Source organism: Onychomys torridus, chromosome 12 (assembly GCF_903995425.1).
Source record: "Onychomys torridus chromosome 12, mOncTor1.1, whole genome shotgun sequence".
Lineage (NCBI taxonomy): Eukaryota > Metazoa > Chordata > Mammalia > Rodentia > Cricetidae > Onychomys > Onychomys torridus.
Genome location: NC_050454.1, coordinates 15,988,536 through 16,011,236, shown reverse-complemented (window position 1 = coordinate 16,011,236; position 22,701 = coordinate 15,988,536). Strand labels below are relative to the sequence as shown.

The 22,701-nt window shown below is 49.4% G+C and overlaps 1 protein-coding gene across 1 annotated transcript in view; it reads right to left on the bottom strand.

Annotated features, from left to right (window-relative positions):
• The window catches only part of Sema5b (semaphorin 5B), a 121,602-nt gene extending 99,190 nt beyond the window's left edge, over positions 1-22,412 (bottom strand). The window contains exon 1 of the mRNA XM_036203720.1: positions 22,084-22,412. The gene's annotated coding sequence lies outside the window, so the exon portion shown is untranslated. The remainder of the gene's footprint in view (positions 1-22,083) is intronic.
• Between the last annotated feature and the right edge of the window lie 289 nt (positions 22,413-22,701).

The following is a 22,701-nucleotide window of genomic DNA, read 5'->3' as shown; positions in this document are numbered from 1 at the left end:
AATGAGAGGCTGGTAATTTTTAGACATAAAAGAACACTCCCACAATGTCACCCTTGCCCTCTAAGCACGGGACAAATTGGCAAACCAGTACGCCCTCTTGGGCACATCTCTCCCGACCTCTATACACATGCTCGCATACATACACACACACACACACACACACACACACACACACACACACACACACACATGTATGTCTTACTCTTGTCCCCTTCCTTCCCATCTTCTTCTCTCAGGAGCTGAGGAAGGTCAAGGGCTCTCTGTGTAGCCTCTTAGAACATCTCTGTCCTACCCCAGTCCCCCCTCACTACAATGAGACACCATGTGGCAGAGCCAGGACCTCTCTTTGGGTGACTAGAGGGGGAAGTTTCAACCTCCACTTAGCTCAAGCAAGTAGCATTTCCCATCCAAACTTGGACTCCTCCCTCATAGATGGCAAGTCAAGTCCAACCCTAGTCTACCAACACACTGTCCAGGTAGGCAGCTGACTAAAGAAAGACATGGGCCATGTACAAGCCCGTGGGCAAAACCATCCAACTCATTGATGAGGAAGGGGAGAGCTGATTTGAAAGGGGATTCTAAGAATGATGTTTCTTGTCTGGACAATCATGCAGAAAAAGTATGCAGAAATTAGTCTGAGGCAGAGGCAGAACTGGCCAACGTGCTTCAGGGCCGTGAAATCATGATGTATGAGTTATCTTTCCCTTGGCATAGAAACCATCCATGTCTCTATTAGAGAAAACACACACTTATTGTACATTCTGAGCCTTGAAAACTATCAGTCTATAAGCTAACATCTCACTTCGTAAGGTCTGGTTTTAATCAGTAACAAACTGAGTACCCAAGGAGCATTCCTCTCAAATTAAATAAACCTCGAGTGGACCTGGAAGTGTTGTTAGATATACAATCATCCCTTTGCTTCGGCCCCAAGCACTGGATGTCTTTTTCTCAACCCCTTGTCTTTACCCTCAGGGTGCTTTTAATACGTGGGGTGAGGCAAGCCCGTTATTTCTTTATTTTTTAATATGGTAGAATTAAGCCATCTCCTCCCCATTTTGTCCCTTTTGTTAGATGTGACAATTGAGAGGAATTTATCCTTATCAATTGAGATACACACTGTACTGACAGACAAAATTTCGTGATATCTGAAATTTACTTTAAAATAGAGAGGGGCTGGAGAGATGGCGGCACCTGCCACCAAGCCTCACCGACTGAGTTCAGTCCCTGGGACCCACGGGATGTAAGGAGAGGAACAGGTTCTCTTCTGGCCTCTACTCCTGAGCTGTGGCCCACATGCACACACACACATGCACTCAACAAGGACACAACTGTAATTTTAAAATCTTAAAAAAAAAAAAAAAAATGATAGAGGGAAAAAACCCACTGTGGGGAAAATAGAGAAAATGGGCCCAGTAAGGGTTGAAGTAGCGTGAGGGTTATATGGGAATGGGAATGTCCATTTCTGCTTTCATAATAATGGCCAAACCAAGACAATGCCTTATCATGTGTTTATCAACTTCTCACACGCTGACAGGATTTATGGGGTTCATCCTATGATTTACTGAGTTCACTGCTAATTCTGTCTTCTTTGCACAGAAAACGAACTCCATGGGGCAGGGCTTCTTGTCACAATTTTCCCCTCCCCAGCACTGGGGGAGCAGCTGTTTCCCGTGAGTGCACAGTAGGTGTGTGGCTGCACCCCACAAAAAGGGCCACTGTATCTGCCTTGACAGGGACAGGATGGGGGGGACGGGGACCCAAAGCAGGGGTGGTCCATGAAGACAAGGTATAAAGGATACCAGGTAGGACTGGGTTTTTCTTCCGTTCTTTTTGATGCTAGGACTCGAACCCAGGGCCCCTCAGGTGCTAAGCACCGACCTCCACTACCTTGCACTAGGAATGGTTTTTGAGGGGTGGTCACCAGCAGTGTGGACTCCGAGTAGAACTGTGGTGGCGCATGCCACACCCCGAAAAACCTGGCAGACAAAAGAAGCTTGAGCCTCCCGGGCCAGAGGGACAGGGGAAGGCTTGTAGAGAAGGGCCAGCGGGGTCTGGCTAGAGGTAGGAGAGACTGGTGGTCATTCAAGCAGCAGAATGTGGCCCTCGTTTCATATTGCAGGGTCGGGGCCCAGGCTTCAGCAGGCCGGGGTTGGGAGGACTGCAGTTGCCCAGGGTTGGATGACACCCAAGAACAGTCACTAGGGCAGCACCTTAGGTCCTCTGCAGGTGCGCCTTTGATGTAGCTCTGGCTGCTGCACAGAGGGGAGCCCTGGCCAGCCTGCCCCCTCAATGCCACCCACTTTTCAGTGAGGCTGCGGAAAGACTGAGCCGGTGGGCCCGGGGCAGGGCCATTGCTTTGCGGGCAGAGCCGCTGGCAGCAAATCAAGGCTCAGTGGTTCAGCTGAAGATGAAAGGGCATCCCCCCCCCTCGCGTCTCCCCCCACCCTATCAAGTGCACCCACACGCACTGCTCCACGCTCTGGGGAGCCCAGTTAGAGACTCCCTTCCCCCTTCCCCACCTCCAAGTGGTGTGTTAAAGAGAGGGGACCGAGGCTGAGGAAAAGTCTATATTCTTTCTGCAGGTTCTAATTACCAACCTCCCTTGCAAGTCCCACGGACATTATGCCTAAGTGCGCAGTGCAAAAGGTGTTCTCTGAATCCTTACACCACCTGTCCCAGCTCTGCATTTAGAGATTGATTTACTTACTGTCTCCATGGTGTAGTTGTGAGCGGAAGGGGGAGGGCACTGGCGAGGAAGGGGGAGGGAAGGAGGGGGAAGAGAGAGAGAGAGAGAGAGAGAGAGTTCCATGGCTGCCCCCACAAAGGACAGGGCTCTGGGTTTCTTCCTCTGCCTCCTGGTACTGAGAATTAAGAATCACAAAGTTGAAGCTGGGCCAGCAGCACAGGCCTTTAAGAGATGAAAACAGGCAGATCTACAAGTTTGAGGCTAGCCTGGTCTATACAGTGAGTTCCAGGACAGTTAGAGCCATGTAGAGAGATCCTGTCTCAAAACAAAGAGATACAAAGAAAAAGAATCACAAAGTCACCTTAAGGTCCTAGGGGTTGCAGGGCCTCTACCCCTAGGCCTACACTGGAAATATAAAATCAGGGGCCTCTGGGAAGAAAACATGCTCTGAGCATGTACCGAAAGGTTCCTGGGGCAGTGGGGATTGGGTGCTTATGGCCTTAGTGCTAACAATACAGCACATAGTGATGGAGGCCTCTCTGCTAGCAGTGGGCTGAGCAAAGGGGCACTGAGGATAGGGCTGCACTATATTCAACCCACCTCTCAGGCGCCCACCAGCCCTGGGACATGCTGGTGCTCAAGTCAGTATCTGGCTAACAAGAGAGTGAGGAGTGTGCACCAGGCATTGGAGGGGCACTTGGAGAAAGGACGGCCTAGGGGTCTTCAGTAAACAGTTGTAACACGACTCTTAGAAGGTCTTATTAATAAAAACAAACCCAGAGCCAGATATTGGGGTCAACGCTGAATGATCAGAGAGATGGAACAAGCCACAGCTACCCTCACCTTGCCAACTTCTCAGCCGATCCTGTTTCCTCAGACTGGAAGCCTCTGAATCCTCATCCCAACAGATCTCAGCTGAACTGCTGCTAAAAGCTAAAAGCTTAAAAGGCTCTAGTTTCTGGTCCTCACGCCTTATTTACCTTTCTGCTTCCTGCCATCACTTCCTGGGATTAAAGGCGTGTGTCTTTCCCAAGCAAGACAGGAGATCTCAAGTGCTGGGATTAAAGGTGTGTGTCACCATGCCTGGTTGTTTCCAGTGTGTCTTTGAACTCACAGAGATCCAGACGGATCTCTGCTTCCAGAATGCTAGGATTAAAGGCGTGTGTGACCACTGCCTAAACCTATGTTTCATATAGTGGCTGTTCTCTTCTCTGGCCTCCAGATAAGTTTATTGAAGTGCACAATATATTAACCACAAACAATGACATCCTGTGGAGCACTGTGCTGGCTGAGAGCTGCCTGAGCCCTACAGCCAACCACAATCCCAGACAGCAGTGTCTGCCCTCTTCCCCATGGGGGCTCCTTCACATCCATGGGGGGTTGGAGGCTGCGGTGATGATACAGAAATGTGCCCATTTCTTCACATTTCAACCTCCTTCCCCAACACACCTCACTGAGGCCAGAGACCCAGATTTCTGACTACTCATGTGGAAATGTCAATACTACCAGCAAACAAGGACAACACTGGAAGCCCACAAGCTCTCTCAGCAAACCTCGAGAATGCCCATGGCCTCTTCACACCAGCTTCCGTCAGTGTCCACTGAAGCCAAAGTCACAGTTGGCATGGCCTTTATCAAAGCGACTGTGCCTCCATATGGCATCTCCTCAGCCTGCACTAGGTGTGATCTCATGTCTCCTGAGCCCCGGGAGCCACCAGGTCCCCCAAAACATTTCCAGGCACACTGCGATCACTTCAGAGTTTAAATTGAAAACCAGCTGGAATTTTGACAAAAGCCCCAACAGAACAAGCACCCCAAAGAGAACCAGAGAGTTTACCTGGTGCCTCAAAGAATGGCACACACATGCCACCCAGCAATCTAAAACCTACTCCTCTGACCTCACCCACCTTCACACCCTATTAAAGGAACCCCACAAAATCTCCTCACCAGCTGTCTTAATTAGGGTGACTATTGCTGCCATGAACTCTGTGACCAAGGCATCTTAGGGAGGAAAGGATTTATTCAGCTTACACTTCCACATCACAGTTCATCATCAAAGGAAGTCAGGACAGGAGCTCAAGCAGGGCAGGAACCTGGAGGCAGGAGCTGATGCAGAGGCCATGGAGGGTGCTGCTTATTGGCTTGCTCTTCATGGCTTGCTCAGCCTTCTTTCTTATAGAACCCAGGACCACCAGCCCAGGGATGGCACCACCCTCCATGGGCTGGGTCCTCCCACGTCAATCACTAATCAAGAAAATGCCCTATAGGCTTACCTGTAGCTCCATCTTATGGAGGCATTTTTTTCAACTGAGGCTTCCTCCTCTCTGATGGCTCTAGCTTGTGTCAATTAGCATAAAACTCACCAGCACGTGAACCTCAATGCTGAGCCCTAAACAAATATGGGCTATGAACTGAGCTGAGTGTGTAGGTTGGACAACCATGGGACTCTGTCACTGAGACCAAGGATTTCCTTGCATATGGGGACACACAACCTGTCCTGGGATCTTCTTGTCTAGTGGACAGACTCAAAGGTCAATCTTGAACACAAATAAAAGGTGGGTATTAGAAAGCCCTGTCGTAGCTGGGTGGTGGTGGCACACACCTTTAATCCCAGCACTCGGGAGGCAGAGCCAGGCGGATCTCTGTGAGTTCGAGGCCAGCCTGGTCTACAGAGCAAGATCCAGGACAGGCACCAAAACTACATGGAAAAACCCTGTCTGGAAAAAAAAAAAAGAAAGCCCTATCGTCTAACTGTAAGCTTCTTCCTTGTCCTCACCTGTCAGTGAGGGAGCAGAGGGATCCAAGGAGGCAGAGTAGAATCCGGGGCCAGTTACTGAACTACTGGGCCTTAGTTTTCCCATCTGTAAGATGGGAGAGCTCCTGTGGGATGGTCTCCTGGAGATTAGGAAGCATGTCGTTATCAGACAGAGTACCTGATGTACAAAGCCATCTAAAATGGTCACCCTCACCCATCTCCTGTCACACAGGAGCAGGAGCAAGCCTATACTCATGCTGACTCACTGTAGAGGACCCAACTGCCCAGATCTCCTGTCATAGAGAACGAACAGAGAAAATCCTTAGGGGACTGAGATCTCTTTAGGATATTAGACTACCTGAGACCTGTGTGAATGAAGTTCCTAACCCAAGTCTGATTCAAGGTTAACATCTGTATCAGGACCGCTCAGGACCACCAGGATCCTGACAGGTACAGGTGGTCAAGGTTGCTAGAGGGTTCAGGATGAAGCCAAAGATGCTGCCTTGGGGAGGCTATCGGGAGGGACAGCCTGGGACCTAGTTCTGGAGTGTGAGAGAGAGGAGACAGAGATTGAGAAGTGAGAGACAAGGGTGGGAGAGAAGAGGCTGGGTCTGCACTGGCTGAGAAGCATTTCCTGTGGAGGAAAGGACAGAGTGGCTTCTATGAAAACCCGTCACCTCCCGAGACACGGAATGACCTAGAGAATTCCCCAGTCCCCCTGATTCCCAGTAACAAATCCTCGTTGAAAAACACCACATCCCGTAAATACTTGGACCTCTCCCCTGTCAAAAGAGGCTCTCAATCTCTCCTCCACCTCTAGAGCATCACTTCAGTATCTCATTCCAACCTCGCTCACCAGGAGACTGCAGGCTGTGTCCTCCTCCCAGGAGGCCCAGCAACCAGAGGAAAAAGACCAGCTTAGGTTCACTGTGGCCTGGTCCTGGGAAGGCAGGCAATCTCTTATATGTACTTGTGTGTGTGTGCATGCTCATGTAAGTGCACAGCTGTGTGTGTGCGTGTGCGGATATGGAGACAAGAGGACAACCCTGAGGATCATCCCCCAAGAAAATGTCTACCTTCTTTGAGGTAGGGTTTCTCATGAGCCTTGAGCTCATCAAGTAGGTTAGACTAGCTGGACAACAAACCCCAGAGATCTTCCTGTCTTCTGCTTCCCAGTGTGGGTATTACAAGTGCATACCACCGCTGGGCGGTGGTGGCACATGCCTTTAATCCCAGCACTCGGGAGGCAGAGCCAGGCGGATCTCTATGAGTTCAAGGCCAGCCTGATCTCCATAGTGAGTTCCAGGAAAGGCACAAAGCTGCACAGAGAAACCCTGTCTCGAAAAACCAAAAACCAAACAAACAAACAAAAAAAAAAACCAAACAAACAAACAAGTGCATACCACCATACCACCATGACCGGCTTTTTTTATCAGGTGCTCGGAATAGAACTCAGGTCCTTATACTTACAAGACAAGCAACTGAAAGAACTCTCTCTCTCTCTCTCTCTCTCTCTCTTCCAGGCTTTTATGAGAAGTTGAGATTAGCTCACAGTAGATTCTCACACAAGGTAGCTTTTATTTGGGGAATATAATTCGGGTCTCACCAGAGTTAGTCCCTGCAGCTGGAGGCTTTCATCCACGCTAAGGCTACCTTTCTCTTCTCCCTCTGTATCCCCCTGGCCCATTTTCCTCCTATTAGGACCCCTGGATGTGGCCACAGAGCTTCAGTGGCCATCAGCAAGGTCTTCCCCAAAGATGACCAGGGTGGGGGTAAGTCACCAGCACGTCCCCCCCATCTCTACCCCACCTCAGACCTAGGCCTGCCCTCTCCAGGAAAAGTTTCCGAAGTGGAAGAGCTCCAGACATTTAGCCCAGTGTGACAGCCTCTGAGTAATCCTCTCTCACAGCAGGACAGGGCAGTGAAGTGTAATTAAAGCCGCGGGTTAATTAGTAGTAGCAGCCATCTTGCTGCCTCCCACTCTCATCCTAGGAGTCCCTGAGATCTTGGGGCTGTGGGAGCCAACATGGATCACCTCCCTGTCCTTCCTTCTCCACCCACCACCCCAACGCTAAAGAGTTCCTGTTAAGCCACACCAGAATCGACAGAGTGGCCTCAAATCCTCCCCTCAAGCCTACTGAAGAGTAGGGGAAGAGGGAGGTCAGAGTGAGGCCCCGTAGGGGTCCTGGTCCTTAGAGAGGAGCAGAGCTGTGAGCCAAGAAGGAGAGACAGTCTGAGGATTTGTTTCAATACAAAATCCTGGAGGTGGAACCAAGGAGGCAGGAAACATGACAGATGATAGGGAAAGCCGGCAAGAAAGCACATCAATCAAACAGAAGGAGGAGAGAGCTGGAGGCAGCTGAGGCACAGGGGCGAGCCCAGCGCTCTATCATAGATAGCCTCACATCTCCTAGCTTGGCGTGCCTCAGTAGCCCCATCTATAAGATGGGGTGATAAAACCGCATCTACCCTTAGGGCTTTTTATGGACTGAAAGACAGCTTTTTAAGAGCTGGGCTTCCTTCAGTACAAGCTCTCAGAAAACTAAGAAACCCTCACGCTTGTGTACCCCTTCTGGGAAATGCTCAGTCTTCCTGGCCTTTCTCAACATCACACTTTCTCTGCCAGTGGCCTCAAGGCAGACACAGACACTCAGTCCCTCACACTGGACCCTGCTTTACAGAGCCTCCCCTCCCCAACCATGCCAGACTACGGCTCCGTCCTGCATGCCGCAGAAACACTGGTTTATTCAGCCAACTGAGATTCACTAGGCTGTCTTCCGGGTGACCTGCTTCACAAAAAGGAACATATTTCCATCAGTCCCACAGCAATCCTGAAGCAAGAATCATGGCCATTTTGCAGGTGAGGAAACCCAGCCTTGGGGGAGAGAAATGTTTTGACTTAAATCCCCCTAGGGGTAAATGGCTGAAGGGGGATTCAAACCCAGGTTTGCATGGCTGCTGGCTCTTTCTGCCACTCCAAGCTGCTTTTCGTTTCGCCTCCTCAGCAGAGCATGAGGTCTTCACACTAGCACCCCCTCCCTGCCTCAACCCGGCTTTTGAAGTGCACACCTTGGTAGATGCCCAAACTTCACAAAGCCAGGGAGCAGGAACCACCTGAGAAGACCAGGGAGTCACAAAGGCTGAGAGGCAGTGGCAGATCCAGTGGCTTCTCTGTCCAGACCTGAGTTACCCTTTGCTTCATCTCCTCTGGAAGGCTATGAGACTCTCCAGGAAGGAGACTAAGAGAGCAGGGCAGGCACCAGAGGGCCGCCAGAGGCGGCAGGAATGCCAGAGCCTGAACTGCTCTGAATGCAGTCAAAGCCAGTTGGCCCCAAGAAGAGGGAACGTGCAAACGAGGTTCCAAACAGCTGTGGGGGTCCTACAGGAGTCCTGACAGGATCTTGGCAAACCCCAGGGGTGCGTGGGGGCTCTGACAGGCCACTGCAGCTCTCATTTTCAGAAGGGTCTGAAGTTGTTTGTGCAAACCACAGAGTAGCAAAGCCAGTGTGCTGCCTGAGAAAAATTCCTGTGGAGACTGTTAATGGAGGATGGTGGGCACTTGGGCCGGACGCTGAGATCACAGGCAGACAGCTCGCGTGCTGTAATACAGTTCTGTCAGGCAGAGCTCATCTCTCCATTGACGGGGTCACCATGCTGCAGGCGAGGGGAATGGGGTTTACTCACAGCGCTGATCTTGAGCAAAACATCTGAGCTCTTCACAAAATGATGTGTACAAGCTAGACAAGGAAGCTGGAAGGGAAGAAGTGAGCAGAACGTGTCCCTGCTACATGATCATACCCTGGGAGTGCTTCCCAACTGGCCTTGGAAGGAAAGAGGAGACCTGCTGTAGGGCTCCAACCGCCTTCAAATGTCTTATCAGTCTCTTGGATCAACACACAGGAAACACAGCAAGCCAGGAGCAACAGCAGAAGTACTGGATGCCAGAAACAGGGCCTGCAAGATCCCAATCGGCTGGAGAGACAGATACAACTTAACTCGAGAAAATGAATTAGGGAAAAATGTAAAGTCCCAACCAAGACACCAAAAAGCTTCAGCACACACACAGGGGGGGAATCATATCCCCCACAAAATCATACACCAATATGTTAGTTCCCCAATATCTCAGAATGTCCCCTTATTTGGAAATAGGATTAATTGTAGATTGAATTAGATGGAGTCATACCAGAGAAGGGTGAACCCCTCACCCAACACGAATGGTGTCTTTGTAAAGAGGGGACATCTGGAGACTGATGCATACAAGTGGAGATGCAGGCAGAAATAGATTAAATCTATAAGTGAAGAAACACCCAAGACTGCCAGTTAATACCAGAAGCACCAGTATAATCCTCCGTCATATCCATCAGAGGGAACCAACCCAGCCCATATTGGACTTGCCAGCCTATGAGACAGCAAGTATTGGATGTTCGGTCCACCACACTGATGGTACTTTGTTATGGCTGGCCTAGCAAGTTCCTGATGCACAAAGACTAAATCAGGAAGATGGAGCTGTAACAGCTTATGTTAAAGGGACCTGGAAGCGTCTGATGGTTGGCTGTAAAGTCAATCAAAATCCAGCAGTACTGTGTGGCTGCCCAAAGCATCCCGGTCAAAACTGAAGCTACCTTAATGGGAGGTGTGGTACCTGGACTGATCAGCGCCCTCTCTCACTCCCCACCCCCCTTGCTTTGAGATAAGATGGGGGGATCTCAGAGTCCTGGTCCCAGATATCAAGAGACACACCAGAAGATTAAAGTAGTTTAGAAGAGATGAGAAGCAGAGGAGAAGGTCTGAGCTTGCTAGGATCAATCACACAGAGGCAGTTTGCAGCATGTGGGGAGAGAAACAGTCTTGGGACCTTCGTACTAGGCATTATCGCAAATCAATAAGTATATACATAAATCAAATACCTTGTGCCTATTAGGAGAAATGAGCTTTCTATTTCTGAAGGACTCAAGAGTCACACCTTTTGATAACTCCACAAAGGGGCTGTTCACATTCCTGCCTGGTGTGCCACGGCTTCTTACCTATTTAAACTGAGGCCACCATGAGATAGATATTTTGCCCCCAAGACTTGTTCTAGTTGGTGTTAGCAGGTTGAACTGTGCACTAAGGGCAAGCAGTCAAGATTCAGATGAGGTTTGGTGGGACTGGAAGGAGGAAAGTGCCTGTGCTCCCGGGCGGTCCGGGGTGAAGGGGGGAGATAAGAAGGATGCAGCCCTGGCTCTCTCTTTGCAGAGTTGGGAGTTGGTACTTTAGAGTCAAGTGAGAGGCTGCAGACAGAGTTCTGTGGTAGAGCACTTGCCTAATGTGCACAAGGCCCAGGACTTCAACGTAAAAAGAAATTAATCAATTCAACTTGAGGGAGCCCCATATTAGTGTGGGCCGTGAGGGTAGTAGGGGATCCCATGCCCAAGGTTTCTCTGTTCAGGTCTCCAGGATCACTCACAGGGATGGGTAATCATGATGTCAATGGGGAGAAAACCTTCCAGCATGATCTGGTTCTAATGATGAACATCCACAAGTGCATCAGATAGAGTTTGGATCTGCAGTGTCCCCAAGAGGCCTGTGCAGTGGACTCTTGTTCCCCAGCATGGTACTACTGCCAAGGGATGGAACCTTTAAAAGATGGAGCTTAGGTCTTTGGGTCTTTGGGGGTGTGCCCATGAAAGGGACTGTGGAATCCTGGCCTCATTCTTTTTCCTTTCTTGTATCCTGGCTGTGAGGTGGATGGTTTTGTCTGATGCTGCTGCCGACATATATTGCCTCGGTGTAGGCTCAAAAGCAAGGGTTCAATCAATCATGGGTTGAAACCTCAGAAACAGTGAACCAAAACAGACCTTTTGTCTTTATAAAATGATTATCTTGGGTATTGCAGTAGTTCCCACTACATCCTGTTATTGTCTATTAAACCATTAAACCCATATTCCTCAATCATATAGTGCTGGGCAGGAAAGTGGGCTAAGAGATAGAAAAGAATTTGTATAAAACCCAGCACGCACACACACACACACACACACACACACACACACACACACACGGCGCCCTGAATTTGAACCCAAGTCTGACGCTTCCCCTCAGTCCATATTCATTCCAAGGCTCTCCCCAGCTTCCCTAACAACTGGTTGTAGGAGGAGTTTGAAGTAAGTGTCTCAAGCATCCAGCAATAGAAGAAGCTATGATCCAAAGCAGGGCTCCAATTCCAGCGAGAAGTACAATGTCCTGACAAACCCAAGATGGCGCTGCTGCCGCTGCTGACCAGGGAACTCACCTGAACAACCACTGCTTTCCAGTAGCAGAAAGGAATTGAGCACTCCAGCCTGAGACTTGGCCAGCATCTGTCTTCAGGGCAGGAGTTCCCCCAGGCAGTAGGACTGAACAGACAGTTACCTCACTAAACTCATCTGGTGCCTTCTGAAAATCCCAACTTCTGGGACTTTCCATTCCAGAATCTTCTGCAGTCAGACTTTCTTTGGACTGCCAGCTCCCGAATAATGACACAGAGACTTCTTATTAAGTGTGAAAGCTTGGCCTTAGCTTAGGCTTGTTCCCAACTAGCTCCTAAAACCTAAATTAACCCGTTTATATTAATCTATATTCTGCCATGTGGCTCATTAGCTCTCCTCAGTACCAACTTCCTCCCTATCTAGGTGGCAAATCCCTGGTCTCTCAGACTCCTCCCTGAGTTCCTCTCTCTCCCCGGAAGTCCCACCTATCCTCTCCTGCCTAGCTATTGGCCACTTAGCTCTTTATTAAACCGACCATAAGATGCCTTAGGCAGGCAAGGAAGGACAGAGACACATCTTCACACAGTGTGATCAAATATCTCTCACAACAGTCCTCTGCTTCCCCAAGGTTGAAGAGCTCTATGTTCTCTTCCAGCAGACACCCTGTTGTTTCTGTGGTCAGCCGCCATGACTGTGATCACAGGCATTTCCCCCTCTCTGAACACAGTAGCTTCGTTCACCGGTGCTTCCATGACTGAGTATTCCAAGACCCACCCCATGCCAAGTGCCTTCCACTGACCAACCTTGAGTCAGCTGAGGTTTCCTTGAGAATCCACATCCAGAAACGAGCCCAGATGACCAGGGAGAACACTCACTGGGTCTTGCATCTCTTTGTGCCATTTAAGATAATATTGTTTTGAGCGACCTCATCACCTTATGGGGTTGCTTTGAAGTCTGTGCAGCATCAAACCCCTCAGATCTGTTTCTCAGGCTCTCAGCCAAATCAGGTCTGCCCCCACTCCCAGCTCCCTCAAGAACTTCAGTAATTAATTTCTGCAATCTAAATGCGACTTTCCATCTGCCCCTGTTAAATTTCATTCTGTTAATTTAAACCCGGCATTCCAGTCTGTTGAGATCATTTTTGAATCTTTATTCTGTCTTTTATAGAAGCTGCCCATTATGGCCTTGTCATCAACAAATTTGATAAGCTCGATTACTCTAGTCTTATCCAAGTACTGGATAAAAATGAGAAGCTTCATTTTCTGGAAGCTCACTTGTCACAAAGTGTCTTCCCTTTTGGAATCCCCAATCATAAGATCATTCTTCCCCAAATCAGATTTCCTACAACCCAAGAAAGGTCTCTTGGCATGTCATTTCTTTCTTTGGACATTGTAACCACAAGCTGATATGTTCTCTTTCATCTGAGTCACATGTCCACCTGGTTCTTGGTCATAGCCAGAATGCAATCAGAATGGACAGGCTTGATTACCACTTCTCAGTCTCCTCAGCAATGACATGCTATAGATGTAAGAATACAAGAATATACCCAATCTTGTACTTGAAACAATATTTGACTTCCAACAAAATTAGGCTTCCTCTCCTCCATAATGCCAGAGCATACATCCCTGACAGCTTTGTGGTCCATTCTGAGAAAGTGGTAGCCCACTTCTTCCAACTTGCTGGGGAAGCTGTAACAGAGATGTGTCATACCTGGACCTGCTCGGCTGCAAGGTATGCTGGGATCTTGGCAGTTGGTTGGTGAGGAGGTAAGGAGTATTTCCTATTGCAGACTATTTGGGGAGAGGGAGCAAAGACATTATCAAGGAAGTAAACAGGAAGGGAGCGGGTATATACATCTGCAATCCTTGCACTGGGGAGGCAGACCAAGAGGATCACAAGTTCAAGGTCAGCCTGAGGTAAATAGTGAGATTATCTCAAAAACACGTAAATGAATAAAGGAAAGAATAATGTCTAACATACCTACTTTCCTACGATTCACATGTGACCAGTTTCCCCTCTTCTGCTAAAGAAAGGCACAATATATACCCATGGGATGCTGGTGGAACACAAGTCAAAAGTTACTACACTGAGTGTTCATCTAAAGGCCAAGGCAGCATTACATGAAATTGATCTGGGAGCGAGCCTATGTGTGAGGAAGAGCAAAGTAGTCCTTCTGCAGCCCCAGAATTCACTGAAAAACTCTGCTTTTTTAGGTCTGAATTCAAGAACTTCTTACTGCTATGAGGAAATCAGTCAGAAATGGTCTTAATGGACCACGTCAAAAAGAAGTATAAATATCCCACGTCAGGAAATCTGTTCTGAGGAAATAATCATCAATGGCCTGAAGATTTATGTCCAAGGACGTTCACTGCAGCATTATTTATAATGGTGAAAAATGGCTTACAGTCTAAATGTCCAACCACAGAGCATTTGCTAAATAAATTATGGTGCATCCATATGATGGAATACAGGCAGGCATTAAGAAGTCCATTTTAGAAAAATACTGAAGACACGGGAAAATTATCACAATATGTTGCTAAGTGAAAAGAGCTGAGTGCAAAATACCCCAGACATATGACCACAATTGAGTACACACCTCTCTTCAAGAAAATATGCTAATGTGTTGAATAGATGCGTTATTTTTATAAACGCTTTTCAAGACAAAAAATGGCCAAAAATTATATTAGGAAGAGCTCCCATAATCAGTTTGTAATAAAAAGTCATTAAATTCAGAATGCAAGAACATTAGCAGTGGCTGTGATCTGAACGCCAGGAGCAAAAGGAACGGACTGTTTAGAAGAGTGAGGGCTAAGAGATGCTGCATGCCATTGGCATGAGGCCAGGTGGAATCTAGGAAAGATTTAGGTCAGTGGCTCCCAACCAGGGCTGCATATGGGACGGGGACACACACACACACACACACACACACACACACACACACACACACAACCAGTGCCAGGCTCTACCTTCAGGAATTCTAACTTAATTGAGGTCTAGGATAGGACAGTCATGTATAATTATATACATGGTCAAATACACACACACACACACACACACACACACACACACACACACACATATATATATATATATATATTTCAGATTTTTGTTTTGTTTTTTTGAGACAGGGTTTTACCATGTAGCCTTGGCTGGTCCACAATTGGTTATGTAGACAGAGGACAGGCTGGCCTCAAACTCAGAGATTCACCTGCTTCTGCCTCCCTAGTATTGGGATTAAAGGTATGTGCTACCATGCCCAGTTAAATATTTTATTTTTCTGTGTATATGTGTATGTGAGTGCAGGCATTCACATGCTATGTTGTGTGTGTGTGTGTGTGTGTGTGTGTGTGTGTGTGTGTGTGTGTGTGTGTAGGTCAGAGGCCAACTTTAAGGAGTTGGTTCTCACCATCTACCACCACATAGCATACTGAAAGCTAGCTGGCCCCATGAACTTCCAGGTGCTTCTCCTGTCTTCAGGTCCCATCTGCAATAAGAGTGCAGGGATTAAAGGTACACCTCCCAGCTACTGGACTTTTACATGGATTCTGAACTCAGGTTGACAGTCTTGTAACATAAACATTCTTACCCAGTGAACCATCTTCCTACCCCCTGTCATGGATATATTTTAAAGCTTCCTGGTGATTCTTATAGGAACCAGTGAATTCAGCATTGGCCTGGACCATGCCAGTGCTCACAGTATGCAGTGGTATGCAGCCTTCTCTCCACTGGACCCAGCACATCAAACCTCTAGAGAGCTACAGACTAAAGCACCTGCCTTATGCAAGAAAATTACCTTCAGCCTTGGGGGACATTAGCAGAGACACTCCTCATCAGGTCTTGGCCTGTTTGGAGGCTTTTGCTCAAGGACACTGCAGTGTTCTTACAGATTCCTGATAAGACCCAGTATACCAACTGACTCCAAAAACAAACTACAAGCTTTACAAAAGCTAGAAGGATGAGAAGATGCCAGGATTCTGGGACATCTACCAAAACTTGGTCCCAGTGGTATTTTCCTCTTCTGCCCTGCTTTTGGACAGAAACAAACTCTGGCCAGTCAACAGAGCAAATATGTGGTCCCTGAGAGTAGTCTGTCTGCTTTAGGTGGCTGAGGCCTCTTGGAGGCTCCTTGTTTCCTCAAGATGCCTTGGAGAAAGAGAAGACGAGACAGGCCACTAGAAACAAAACTTGGTACTAAGTGATAAGATCTCTCAGCTTCTCACCCCAGATATAGAATTACTGAGGACACCCGAAAAAGAGGAAGAGGCCTCTGGCCGTGCTTTGCACACAGGATCCATCCATCCCTGAATAATCAAGAGACAACTGCAGCTCTTTTGTTTTCTCTGCAGCTGCGATCATGAAGGGCCCCTAGGACAGTCGCTACAACTGTAAGGAGGGGTCTTTGGCTCAGGTAGACCAGTTGGCTAGCAAGGGGAGATGGGCCTCAGTTGCCACTCCACAAGCAATTTCCTTAAAGTTGTCCCTTTGGTGTCCTATGTCATCTAGGGGAGGGAGAATCTACAAATAAGTAAATCTAGTGGTCAAAACCATAGTGCATAGCTGTGCAATGTACTATACACGTATTCAACACACACACACACACACACACACACACACACACACACACACGTCCCCTCCCCCACATGCTTGCATCAACAGCACACTTACTTCCATGGGACTTTTGACTTAGGCTGAGGTTAAAAGGGGACTGTGCTTGCTTTCTGAGAAGGCAGAGACTGGCAGTCAGGTGAGCTTCCGAGAGGAGGGTTAGAAAACTGGCTTAAAGCTAAACATTCCCCACAAAGAATCCACAAGAGTCAAGGCAGGACCCCTGGGAGGTCAAGAAGCAACTGCAGTCTCTGCCAGAGATGGCCTTGGGGCTCACCCTCTTTTTTCTAGATGAGGAATCTGATAGTCTTATAGACAAGTCAGAGAGAACTCTCAAAGCTAACCCAGGCTCCTCATTAGGTGAAATCTATCTCTTCTCATGTGATCCTTTGGGAATGGGTAGAACAGATGGCTACTAGCTGTCCTCCAAGAACCAGCCTTTCCCATCACAAAAGATGCTAGCCAGTCAGGGAGGTTGCTGGTTCAAATGCAAAGGTAGTCTGATAATATCGACAAGGCTTCAAATTCAAGCGAGTTCTATGTGCAAGTCTGATTAAGCCACCCTTATTAAAGACTGATCAATGAGGCTGCTTCATGGCAGGACTCAGCACATGCAGCGTTGAAACCTCCCATGCACTCTGGGAAGGTCAAGGAGAATACTCATCCTCCGGTTTCAAGCCAGACAGTGGAGAATGAGACATGGGCCAACTGGGAGGACTCCACTCAAGGTCAAATACTCCCAAGCTGTCGCTGGCCCTGAGTCCCTCCTCCTTCCTCCAGGACACCCAGCAGCAAAGTGGACAGAAAATTATCATCTTTTTCCCCCACTTTCAAGTCATCAACTCTAATAATTTCTTGTCAGTAAGCTCCCTGCTCCTGTCAAGATTAAAGCGTGCATTCTGCAAGGTCTGACTTACATCTCTCAGCTCAGGAAGGCAAAACACACTAACGCAGAAGGGAAGGGGCATGGCAGAGCCACAGAACTCTGCTTCCAGTTGGAACTGCTCTAGCTGCTACTTCTAGCATCCAAGCTGGTTGAAGGAAGATTTCCTCAGAAGGAACCCTTGGAAGAAATCTGTCAGATGTGGAGAATGACACATATAAAGATCCTCAGCTAAGAAGATGTCACCAAACCAAAGCCACAGAGAGGGAGGTTGGGAAGAGTAGCCTTATGCCTCTAAAAAAAAAAAAAAAAAAAAAAAAAAAAAAAAAAAAAAAAAAAAAAAAAAAAACCAAACAACCAAAAAAAAAAAAAAAAAGGTGTTGCTCATATAAGCTCTGCTCCGTCTATTGTCAATTCAGTAAAACCGTATTAGCCAGGACATTCACTTTGGGATCTTGCCATACATTTAAAACCAAGTTAGTTAAAGCATTGTAGGAAGTGTAAGATCATCCCAAGTGATGCTTGAATTCAAATGCAAAACTCTGAATTCAAAGAAAATGCCTTCTATAGAAGTCACTACCATGCACACATACATCCCCATGTCATAAAAAAATGGAGGTACTGATCAGATGGCTGGTTAAGACAGAGATGTTGCCAGGACCAGGGACGTTCAAACCCTGAGGTATAAATTACCAAGCAATATTCCCTTCCAGTAGCTGTCATCCTCAGAGGCCTTTGTCCATACCCCAGGTAGAAGGGAGACGTCCAGCCACACAGCAAATTAAAAAAAAAAAGTCTGAAATCACTGGAGGGGACTGTGGTATCAGCTAAGGAAGTGGAATCCTAGTCTTCTTAATTGGCATTAAATGTCAGGTCACCTACACAAACGTACAGGGAGAAGTCACAGACACAGTAAATTCTATCTCAGACATAGAGGCAATGTTGGTAATCACGTTCTCCTGGGGATGCTGAGTTGCACCCACAAGGGCGACCAAAGTCAAGTCTTGTTTATTCTTCTATCTACAGCTCCTAGCACAGTGCCTGGCACAGAGCGGGTGATCGGTAATTAGGCAACAGGAATGTCTCGCCTCTGTTGGTCTCATCTACCCTGTACCCAGAAAACAACAAAGTTAACATTTGAGGATGATGAGATACATCAGGCTACTAGCTACTGGGGCGTGAGTGGTGGATTTTAGACTCTGGCCCTGGGGTCCTTTGAGACACTATAGAAGGTAGTGTGTACTTTCATCTTCTATCTATAGAATGAGGTCCATTCTATCAGCTCGGAGCTCCATGGCAGCAATGAATTGGTTGACCGTAGTATCTGATTGAGTCCCTGTGGGATATAGTGTGGAACCAACACCAAGGATAGGAATGTTTCAGTCAGAGTTCCAAAGAACTAGACCCAATGCATCTTCGTTCCAAATTCACACACTCCATACAGCAACCTTCCTTGAGACTCGTTGGGTTGACTTTCTACAAATGGCCAGCATTCCTTCCCTGCTTCTAAGGATTTCCTTCCCCCTTTTAGAACCATACTCAGGGCTCAAGGCTTTCTGGATATTCCTTGGGATTCCTGAAGAACTAATGTGAACCTCTAGTCTTCCCTCATCATACTTCTGAAGGTTTTTCTATATTAGAGGAAAAGGAAAGCCATAGATTCTTTACTCCAAGGAAAGTAGACAATTAGTTTACATCCACTAGACTACAGTGGGAAGATTGGATGGGAGCTTGAGTCTCAGCCTCAGCTCCATCTTTGGAACCTTGTGTCAATGGGTGCACAGTGCTCAGAACCCCTCACCTAAGAATCATCATCTCTCAGAAGAACGGTAAAAGTGACAGGAAGCTGGGATCCAAGATGATGAAGGTGGGGCAGGGCTGAGGAATATTCCAGTGGATCCCCAGGGTACAGAGAAACATAACAGCATGCCCCTCCAGAGCAGATCTTCTCATGTCTTGAAATCTTAACTTTGGGGAGCCTATAGATACAAGGAGTCAGGTAGCTCCAAAGCTGTAAGTTGTGTTTGTTTGGATCACTTCATTCAAACAGTTTGACTTTAAACACCCAGTGGTCCTCAGCCAATCCACTCTAATTGTCTACCTGATCAAAATGTTGTTACCTTACATTCTGCAGGGTCTGTGTTTCTGATCTCCCCAACACCAACAATCTCCAAGCTCTCTCTCATCTTGAACCTTGGTAAGAAGTGATGAAGTCGGTCATATTGACTCATACCTGCAATCCCAGCCATCAGGAGGCCGGGAAGGAGGAGTGCCAAGTTTGAGGTCAGCCTAGGTTACAAAGATGTTGTCTCAAGGCGGGCAGGCGGGGGTGTTGCTGGAGAGATGGCTCAGTGGTTATAGTCACTTGTTGCTCTTGCAGAGAACCTGGATTCAATTGCCAGCACCCTCATAGTGGCTCACAACCATCCACAATCCTAGTTCCAGGGGATCCAACAGGCACACACATGGTACACATACATGCATGAAGGTAAAACACTCATACAAATAAAGTAAAAGAAATAAATCTAAAAAAAAAGAAAAACAAAAAAACAAAACAAAACAAAAAACCAAACCCTAACCCTAACCAAATAAACAAAAGAAGCAGTAGATGGACATAAGGGCTTTCAAGCCAGGATTCTTCCAATCCCAATGTGAAGGGGGCATCAGCTGGCCTCCCAGTTTCCGCTGCCTTTTAGTCCAGCTCTTGAAATAAGGGAACTACCTCCTCCTGTCAGGCCCTGCCCCTATAGGATCCTCCTTGGAAACAGTCATCTGATGAGGAAGGGTCCCAGTTCTGTTCCACTGGAGTCGCCAAGCTAGTTTTTCTCAGGGAAACCTAAGCCTCCCTGGGCACCAAGCCTCACTGGGCAGAAATTCTGCCCCGTGCCTCCTGGCTGGTTGGTTGGTTTGAATCAGCACTAGTACTGAGTGTTGCACACCATAGGTGCTTTAGAAATACTTGTGACTCCCACTGATGGAGACATAGAGATGAAGAATCTGCCATTCCTTCCCAAACTGGTGGTGGCAGCTGGTGATAAGCAGAAAGGATGCGCGCGTGTACACACACACACACACACACACACACACACACACACACACACACCTGGTACCTTTCTTGATTTGTTACAGTACAGGTAGTCTTTCCTCCTCTAAAGCCCAGAAGGTCAGAAGGTTCTCGCTGCTCAGAAACGACACCCCCCCCACACACACTCTCATTTTATCCTTCTCTCTACACTGGGAAGAGAAGCTCCATTGGAGACAGGATGTTTTTTTTTTACCCAAGCCTCTTACTTTGCTCCCTTGGCCACCCCCCTCCCGTAATGATGAGGTCCCATTCTAAAGCTCGGGTTCTCCTCCATCCCTTCCCCAAGGTCGTGGGCTCCGGAAAGATGAGAAACCACTTATAAACGCCAAGGAAAAAAAGCGGGGAGTGGGGGGGGTGGTGGTGGGGGGAGGGTTAGGAAGACTGAAAATGGATGGGCTAAAAGACAAGGGGAGAGTGAGGATGGAGAAGATGGTAGAACAGAAAATGCGGTCCAAGTTGGTTCACGGTGGGGGTGGGCAACGGGAGAGCTGAGAAGGGAGGAAGGAGGTTGGATTTATTTAAAGGGTGGAGCAAACAGATCGGAGTCGGGGCCAGAGAAAGTAGGATCTTGTCGGTTCTAGACACAGGTAAGCTTCAAACACCCCAGTCCTATTTGGTTGATCAAGAACGCGCGGCCCAAGAAGGTTGGGCTGCCCAGATGAGCTCTGCGGGTTCTCTTCCTCTCCCACCGAAAGCCGGGAGAGGACCACAGGCCTGGGGGGCAAGGTCCCGAGGCCACCGCTTTGGATCCAAACGCAAGGCCCACTCTTGTCTGGCGCAAGCAGGGCGAGACGACCTAGAACCAGGCCTGGGTAAGGGGACCAAAAGGGGCGAGATCGGCGCTTCAGGTGGTCGTCTGGTTCTTTAAAGTTTGAGGCAGGCAACGGAAGCCCACAGCGTCTGGCCGATCCTGTCCAGTCTCGCTTTCTTTCTCCGCGGTGGTCCTCCTGATACTTCTGTCTCCGCTCCCGCCCGCCGGACTCGGGTCCCGGTATCCCCTTTCCAGTCCGCATCCCTCGCTGTGCCCAAGCGCCCCCCGCTCCCTCCCTCCGCGCTGGATCTCCCGCACGACGTGAGCGGAAAGTGAATGGGCAGCCCCAATCACAAAGACAAATTACCATGAGAAAAATAAATCAGGAAATCGCCCCTCTAGTCCCGGGTTCCCGCCGCCGCACCCACTTCACTGGCCGAGGCCGGAGCGAGGGGCCCGGGGCTGCTCCATCCAGGGCCTTGGAGGACAGAGTCTGGGCTACGTAGGGCCCAGTCAAGACTAGGGTATCCTATGGCGGCGGGGGGGGGGGGGGGCTGGGAAGAATCCGGTGAGGGCCGAGTTAGTGGTGGCGGCGCGGGGACGTCCCTGCGCGGGAGATTTCACACTCTGAGCCGGCCACGCGTTCCCACGCGCCTCGCCTCCCGCACTCTCCCTCTGCCAGGTTTGCCCGCCAGCCCTCGGCTCAGCCTCCATCTCCGCCCAGTCTCCGCGCCTCTGTCCCGTTCTCTCCTAGCCTTTCCATCGTCGGTCCTCCCCCCTCCTCCTCCAGGCCGGGGCTCCGAGTCTCCGCCGCGGTTGCAGCCCAGACGCGCGAATCGCAGCCCAGTGGATCCAGAACCCGGAGCAGGCGGGTGGCACGAGCGCAGCAGTACCGAAGGCGCCCCAGCTGAGGTGGCCCTGGAAAGCGCTGAAGCCCAGGGACCCGCTCTCCTGCCCCCTGCAGCCTCTCCAACCTGCCTCCAACTTACCAGCGCCCCCGGACTCCCACCCCCTTACCCATCCGAGTTGCTGAAGTTTGCAACTTGCAGCCCCAGCCGGCGAGGGGGAAAAAGCGCCGGGAGCTCCCGGACTCACCTCCCGGCAGCACGCGCAGGTGCCGGGTTCCCCGCGGCCCTGGGCTCCCGGCGGTGCAGACCACGGTGACGAACCCGAGAGCTGGTGGCCCGTCTGGGAATGGGGCGGCCGAACAAGAAGGATCCCGGCTGTGGGCTCAGAGCTCCGATGCAGTCCCCGTCTCCGGTCGGGCCCGCTGCGCTCGGGCTGCTCCAACAACCGCTGGATGCGCGGCCGACCCGCCGGGCTCGGCGGAGCTGGGCTCCAGCACCAACCCCCGCGCTCCAACTAGCTCCAGACCCCGCGCGCCGGAGAGAGAGGGGAGGAGGAGAGCGAGGGAGCAGAAGGGGAGGGGGAGCGGTGGGGGAGGAGTTGGGAGCAAGGGGAGAGAAGGAGGGGAGCCGGAGAGAAAAGGAGGAGGGGGATGGAGAGGACCTGCCACTGCTAGTGCTTCACCCGCCAGCCCCAAGGAGCTCTGGAGAGCGCGAGGGGGCGCCCTGCATCCCCATTTCCCCCCTAGCAGGGCTCCGGCCCCAGGCCTGCGTGCTGTTGGGAACAGTGGACAGAAGCTGCCTCTGTCCTAGGTCTCTGAGCCCTTGCCATCTTTTGTCAGGTCCCACCTTACCGTGCTCTGCCGCC